This window comes from Oncorhynchus mykiss, chromosome 12 (assembly GCF_013265735.2).
Source record: "Oncorhynchus mykiss isolate Arlee chromosome 12, USDA_OmykA_1.1, whole genome shotgun sequence".
Taxonomy (NCBI): Eukaryota; Metazoa; Chordata; class Actinopteri; order Salmoniformes; family Salmonidae; genus Oncorhynchus; species Oncorhynchus mykiss.
The window spans coordinates 603,548-611,349 of record NC_048576.1 but is presented as its reverse complement, the minus strand read 5'-3'; positions in this window follow the sequence as shown (position 1 = coordinate 611,349).

Sequence of the window (7,802 nt, the reverse complement as noted above, 5' to 3'; positions counted from 1 at the left end):
GTAGAGCACTAACACTAAGAGTTAAAGTAATACCACATAGTAAAACACTAAGAGTTAAAGTAATACCACAGAGAGTAGATCACTAACACTAAGAGTTAAAGTAATACCACAGAGTAAAACACTAAGCGTTAAAGTAATACCACAGAGAGTAAAACACTAACACTAAGAGTTAAAGTAATACCACAGAGAGTAAAACACTAACACTAAGAGTTGAAGTAACACTACAGAGAGTAGAGCACTAACACTAAGAGTTAAAGTAACACCACAGAGAGTAGAGCACTATCACTAAGAGTTGAAGTAACACTACAGAGAGTAGAGCACTAACACTAAGAGTTAAAGTAACACCACAGAGAGTAGAGCACTATCACTAAGAGTTAAAGTAATACCACAGAGAGTAGAGCACTAACACTAAGAGTTAAAGTAATACCACACAGGGTAAAACACTAAGAGTTAAAGTAATCCCACAGAGAGTAGAGCACTAACACTAAGAGTTAAAGTAATACCACAGAGTAAAACACTAAGAGTTAAAGTAATACCACAGAGAGTAAAACACTAACACTAAGAGTTGAAGTAACACTACAGAGAGTAGAGCACTAACACTAAGAGTTAAAGTAACACCACAGAGAGTAGAGCACTAACACTAAGAGTTAAAGTAACACCACAGAGAGTAGAGCACTAACACTAAGAGTTAAAGTAACACCACAGAGAGTAAAACACTAAGAGTTAAAGTAACACCGCAGAGATTAAAACACTAAGAGTTAAAGTAACACCACAGAGATTAAAACACTAAGAGTTAAAGTAATACCACAGAGAGTAGAGCACTAACACTAAGAGTTAAAGTAATACCATAGAGTAAAACACTAAGAGTTAAAGTAATACCACACAGAGTAGATCACTAACACTAAGAGTTAAAGTAACACCACAGAGAGTAAAACACTAAGAGTTAAAGTAACACCGCAGAGATTAAAACACTAAGAGTTAAAGTAACACCACAGAGATTAAAACACTAAGAGTTAAAGTAATACCACAGAGAGTAGAGCACTAACACTAAGAGTTAAAGTAATACCATAGAGTAAAACACTAAGAGTTAAAGTAATACCACACAGAGTAGATCACTAACACTAAGAGTTAAAGTAATACCACAGAGTAAAACACTAAGAGTGAAAGTAATACCACAGAGAGTAGAGCACTAACATTAGGAGTTAAAGTAACACCACAGTGAGTAGAGCACTAACACTAAGAGTTAAAGTAATACCACACAGGGTAAAACACTAAGAGTTAAAGTAATCCCACAGAGAGTAGAGCACTAACACTAAGAGTTAAAGTAATACCACTGAGTAAAACACTAAGAGTTAAAATAATACCACAGAGAGTAAAACACTAACACTAAGAGTTAAAGTAGCACCACAGAGAGTAGAACACTAACACTAAGAGTTAAAGTAACACCACTGAGTAAAACACTAAGAGTTAAAGTAATCCCACAGAGAGTAGAGCACTAACACTTATAGTTAAAGTAATACCACAGAGAGTAGAGCACTAACACTAAGAGTTAAAGTAACACCACAGAGAGTAGAACACTAACACTAAGAGTTAAAGTAACACCACAGAGTAAAACACTAAGAGTTAAAGTAATCCCACAGAGAGTAGAGCACTAACACTAAGAGTTAAAGTAATACCATAGAGTAAAACACTAAGAGTTAAAGTAATACCACACAGAGTAGATCACTAACACTAAGAGTTAAAGTAATACCACAGAGTAAAACACTAAGAGTTAAAGTAATACCACAGAGAGTAGAGCACTAACATTATGAGTTAAAGTAACACCACAGTGAGTAGAGCACTAACACTAAGAGTTAAAGTAATAACACAGGGTAAAACACTAAGAGTTAAAGTAATCCCACAGAGAGTAGAGCACTAACACTAAGAGTTAAAGTAATACCACTGAGTAAAACACTAAGAGTTAAAATAATACCACAGAGAGTAAAACACTAACACTAAGAGTTAAAGTAACACCACAGAGAGTAGAACACTAACACTAAGAGTTAAAGTAATACCACAGAGTAAATCACTAAGAGTTAAAGTAATCCCACAGAGAGTAGAGCACTAACACTAAGAGTTAAAGTAATACCATAGAGTAAAACACTAAGAGTTAAAGTAATACCACACAGAGTAGATCACTAACACTAAGAGTTAAAGTAATACCACAGAGTAAAACACTAAGAGTTAAAGTAATACCACAGAGAGTAGAGCACTAACATTAGGAGTTAAAGTAACACCACAGTGAGTAGAGCACTAACACTTAGGATTAAAGTAATACCACAGAGAGTAGAGCACTAACATTAGGAGTTAAAGTAACACCAAACTGAGTAGAGCACTAACACTAAGAGTTAAAGTAATACCACACAGGGTAAAACACTAAGAGTTAAAGTAATACCACTGAGTAAAACACTAAGAGTTAAAGTAATCCCACAGAGAGTAGAGCACTAACACTAAGAGTTAAAGTAATACCACATAGTAAAACACTAAGAGTTAAAGTAATACCACAGAGAGTAGATCACTAACACTAAGAGTTAAAGTAATACCACAGAGTAAAACACTAAGCGTTAAAGTAATACCACAGAGAGTAAAACACTAACACTAAGAGTTAAAGTAATACCACAGAGAGTAAAACACTAACACTAAGAGTTGAAGTAACACTACAGAGAGTAGAGCACTAACACTAAGAGTTAAAGTAACACCACAGAGAGTAGAGCACTATCACTAAGAGTTGAAGTAACACTACAGAGAGTAGAGCACTAACACTAAGAGTTAAAGTAACACCACAGAGAGTAGAGCACTATCACTAAGAGTTAAAGTAATACCACAGAGAGTAGAGCACTAACACTAAGAGTTAAAGTAATACCACACAGGGTAAAACACTAAGAGTTAAAGTAATCCCACAGAGAGTAGAGCACTAACACTAAGAGTTAAAGTAATACCACAGAGTAAAACACTAAGAGTTAAAGTAATACCACAGAGAGTAAAACACTAACACTAAGAGTTGAAGTAACACTACAGAGAGTAGAGCACTAACACTAAGAGTTAAAGTAACACCACAGAGAGTAGAGCACTAACACTAAGAGTTAAAGTAACACCACAGAGAGTAGAGCACTAACACTAAGAGTTAAAGTAATACCACAGAGTAAAACACTAAGAGTTAAAGTAATACCACGGAGAGTAGAGCACTAACGCTAAGAGTTAAAGTAACACCACAGAGAGTAAAACACTAAGAGTTAAAGTAACACCGCAGAGATTAAAACACTAAGAGTTAAAGTAACACCACAGAGATTAAAACACTAAGAGTTAAAGTAATACCACAGAGAGTAGAGCACTAACACTAAGAGTTAAAGTAATACCACAGAGAGTAGAGCAGTAACACCAATAGTTAAAGTAACACCACAGAGAGTAAAACACTAAGAGTTAAAATAATACCACAGAGAGTAGAGCACTAACATTATGAGTTAAAGTAACACCACAGAGAGTAGAGCACTAACACTAAGAGTTAAAGTGATACCACAGAGTAAAACACTAAGAGTTAAAGTAATACCACAGAGAGTAAAACACTAACACTTAGAGTTAAAGTAACACCACAGAGAGTAGAGCACTAACACTAAGAGTTAAAGTAACACCACAAAGAGTAGAGCACTATCACTAAGAGTTAAAGTAATACCACAGAGAGTAGAGCACTAACACTAAGAGTTAAAGTAATACCACACAGTGTAAAACACTAAGAGTTAAAGTAATCCCACAGAGAGTAGAGCACTAACACTAAGAGTTAAAGTAATACCACAGAGTAAAAAACTAAGAGTTAAAGTAATACCACAGAGAGTAGAGCACTAACATTAAGAGTTAAAGTAATACCACAGAGTAAAACACTAAGAGTTAAAGTAATCCCACAGAGAGTAGAGCACTAACACTAAGAGTTAAAGTAATACCACAGAGTAAAACACTAAGAGTTAAAGTAATACCACAGAGAGTAGAGCACTAACATTAAGAGTTAAAGTAATACCACAGAGTAAAACACTAAGAGTTAAAGTAATACCACAGAGAGTAAAACACTAACACTAAGAGTTGAAGTAACACTACAGAGGTTAGAGCACTAACACTTAGAGTTAAAGTAACACCACAGAGAGTAGGGCACTAACAGTATGAGTTAAAGTCTAACCACAGTGAGTAGAGCGCTAACACTAAGAGTTAAAGTAACACCACGGAGAGTGGAGCACTAACACTAAGAGTTAAAGTAACACCACAGAGATTAAAACACTAAGAGTTAAAGTAATACCACAGAGAGTAGAGCTCTAACACTAAGAGTTAAAGTAATACCACAGAGAGTAGAGCACTAACACCAATAGTTAAAGTAACACCACCGAGAGTAAAACACTAAGAGTTAAAATAATACCACATAGAGTAGAGCACTAACACTAAGAGTTAAAGTAACACCACAGAGATTAAAACACTAAGAGTTAAAGTAATACCACAGAGAGTAGAGCACTAACACTGAGAGTTAAAGTAATACCACAGAGAGTAGAGTACTAACACCAATAGTTAAAGTAACACCAGAGAGAGTAAAACACTAAGAGTTAAAATAATACCACAGAGAGTAGAGCACTAACACTAAGAGTTAAAGTAATACCACAGAGAGTAGAGTACTAACACCAATAGTTAAAGTAACACCACAGAGAGTAAAACACTAAGAGTTAAAATAATACCACAGAGAGTAGAGCACTAACATTATGAGTTAAAGTAACACCACAGAGAGTAGAGCACTAACACTAAGAGTTAAAGTAATACCACAGAGTAAAACACTAAGAGTTAAAGTAATACCACAGAGAGTAGAGCACTAACATTAAGAGTTAAAGTAATACCACAGAGTAAAACACTAAGAGTTAAAGTAATACCACAGAGAGTAAAACACTAACACTAAGAGTTGAAGTAACACTACAGAGGTTAGAGCACTAACACTTAGAGTTAAAGTAACACCACAGAGAGTAGGGCACTAACAGTATGAGTTAAAGTCTAACCACAGTGAGTAGAGCGCTAACACTAAGAGTTAAAGTAACACCACGGAGAGTGGAGCACTAACACTAAGAGTTAAAGTAACACCACAGAGATTAAAACACTAAGAGTTAAAGTAATACCACAGAGAGTAGAGCTCTAACACTAAGAGTTAAAGTAATACCACAGAGAGTAGAGCACTAACACCAATAGTTAAAGTAACACCACCGAGAGTAAAACACTAAGAGTTAAAATAATACCACATAGAGTAGAGCACTAACACTAAGAGTTAAAGTAACACCACAGAGATTAAAACACTAAGAGTTAAAGTAATACCACAGAGAGTAGAGCACTAACACTGAGAGTTAAAGTAATACCACAGAGAGTAGAGTACTAACACCAATAGTTAAAGTAACACCAGAGAGAGTAAAACACTAAGAGTTAAAATAATACCACAGAGAGTAGAGCACTAACACTAAGAGTTAAAGTAATACCACAGAGAGTAGAGTACTAACACCAATAGTTAAAGTAACACCACAGAGAGTAAAACACTAAGAGTTAAAATAATACCACAGAGAGTAGAGCACTAACATTATGAGTTAAAGTAACACCACAGAGAGTAGAGCACTAACACTAAGAGTTAAAGTAATACCACAGAGTAAAACACTAAGAGTTAAAGTAATACCACAGAGAGTAAAACACTAACACTTAGAGTTAAAGTAACACCACAGAGAGTAGAGCACTAACATTTAGAGTTAAAGTAACACCACAAAGAGTAGAGCACTATCACTAAGAGTTAAAGTAATACCACAGAGAGTAGAGCACTAACACTAAGAGTTAAAGTAATACCACACAGGGTAAAACACTAAGAGTTAAAGTAATCCCACAGAGATTAGAGCACTAACACTAAGAGTTAAAGTAATACCACATAGAGTAGAGCACTAACACCAATAGTTAAAGTAACACCACCGAGAGTAAAACACTAAGAGTTAAAATAATACCACAGAGAGTAGAGCACTAACACTTAGAGTTAAAGTAATAACACAGAGTAAAACACTAAGAGTTAAAGTAATACCACAGAGTAAAACACTAAGAGTTAAAGTAATCCCACAGAGAGTAGAGCACTAACACTAAGAGTTAAAGTAATACCACTGAGTAAAACACTAAGAGTTAAAGTAATCCCACAGAGAGTAGAGCACTAACACTTAGAGTTAAAGTAATAACACAGAGTAAAACACTAAGAGTTAAAGTAATACCACAGAGTAAAACACTAAGAGTTAAAGTAATCCCACAGAGAGTAGAGCACTAACACTAAGAGTTAAAGTAACACCACAGAGTAAAACACTAAGAGTTAAAGTAATACCACAGAGAGTAGAGCACTAACACTAAGAGTTAAAGTAATACCACAGAGAGTAATTGAATGGGTGATACACAGAACAAGGTTTCACAGAGAACCAGTAAATTGGCCTTTTATTATCAGGCTTCATGGAAGAGATTCTCCAAATCAACAATAGAGCACCTAATAATTCAATCTAAGCATGTATTTACATAAAACAATGAGATAGTCAACTCCAGAATTACACTGTTGAGGCTGGCTGTGCTGGACTGGAGAGAGGGGTCGAGAGTGGAGACCGGGATGGTTCTAGGAGATTGTGTGTTGCCCACATACAGAATTCTACAATTCTACAATCTGGCATTGTTTCTCCTACAGGCTGCCTGCTGTTCATAGAGGACTCTAAGGGGATGACATTAAAGGTAGAGTTTAAAGAGAAGAAAAGAAACGGAATAAAGAACAAAGTGCACTGGATGGAGGGGGGGGGCAGAGGAACAGAATATATGTAATTTCTAGGAATTTTTCTAGGATCCGCTCTCTGCTGCTCAATTGATAAGTAGTTGATTTAAAACAACACCCCTCAGGGCCTCACTGGGGACACTTTTAGAGTTTACGCTTGGATATATCTGTTTAACTCCCCATTTACCAAGACAACAGGCCCTGACAGCACAAACAACTTACTGCTGCTGCCACCTGGGGAGGGAGGGAGGGAGGGAGGGAGGGAGGGAGGGAGGGAGGGAGATGCAACCCAACATTCCTCTGGGAATACACAAAATGAAAGAAGGGAAGATAGAGAGAGAATATATTTGTATGGCTCTGTAAATCTCTGTCTGAGTGTGGTATGAATATGTAACAGGACAGTTTCATGACTGTGTCTGCAAACAGCCTAAGTCTAAATTATGCTCCATTCACTGATCATGTTAATGATATCATAATGTGTAATACCATCTGCTTTCATCATGTTGTTCCGCTCTACATTTGCCTCAGTTGGAAAATAATTCATATATCTTTTTTCAGTATTGTGATATTTGTTTTGGCAGTTTTTCAGATAATATTAGTATTGATATGAATACAGGTAATTTATTTCCGTGGATTTTCAGTTGATTGGTTAGACCTCCTCGTGTGTGTTTCTGATGGACATATAATTGGAGGGAGGAGCCTATATGCTAATTACAATAGAGGGAGGGGCTTTTATGCCATCTACCTGAAGTGGTTATCAGCTCGGAGCCTCAGGCCAAATGATTGACTGACAGACAGGGGACACTCAATACTTCTCTATTTTACAGCCATTTACTTGGAATTTCAGAAAGTTCCTCCATCTTCCTCAGATTGACAGTTTATTCACGTTGGTAGTTCATGTGTCGTGGCAGCTGGATCACAGTGTGTGGATGAATAAATATATCATGTGTATTTTACAGGGTTAGGGGTAGAGGGT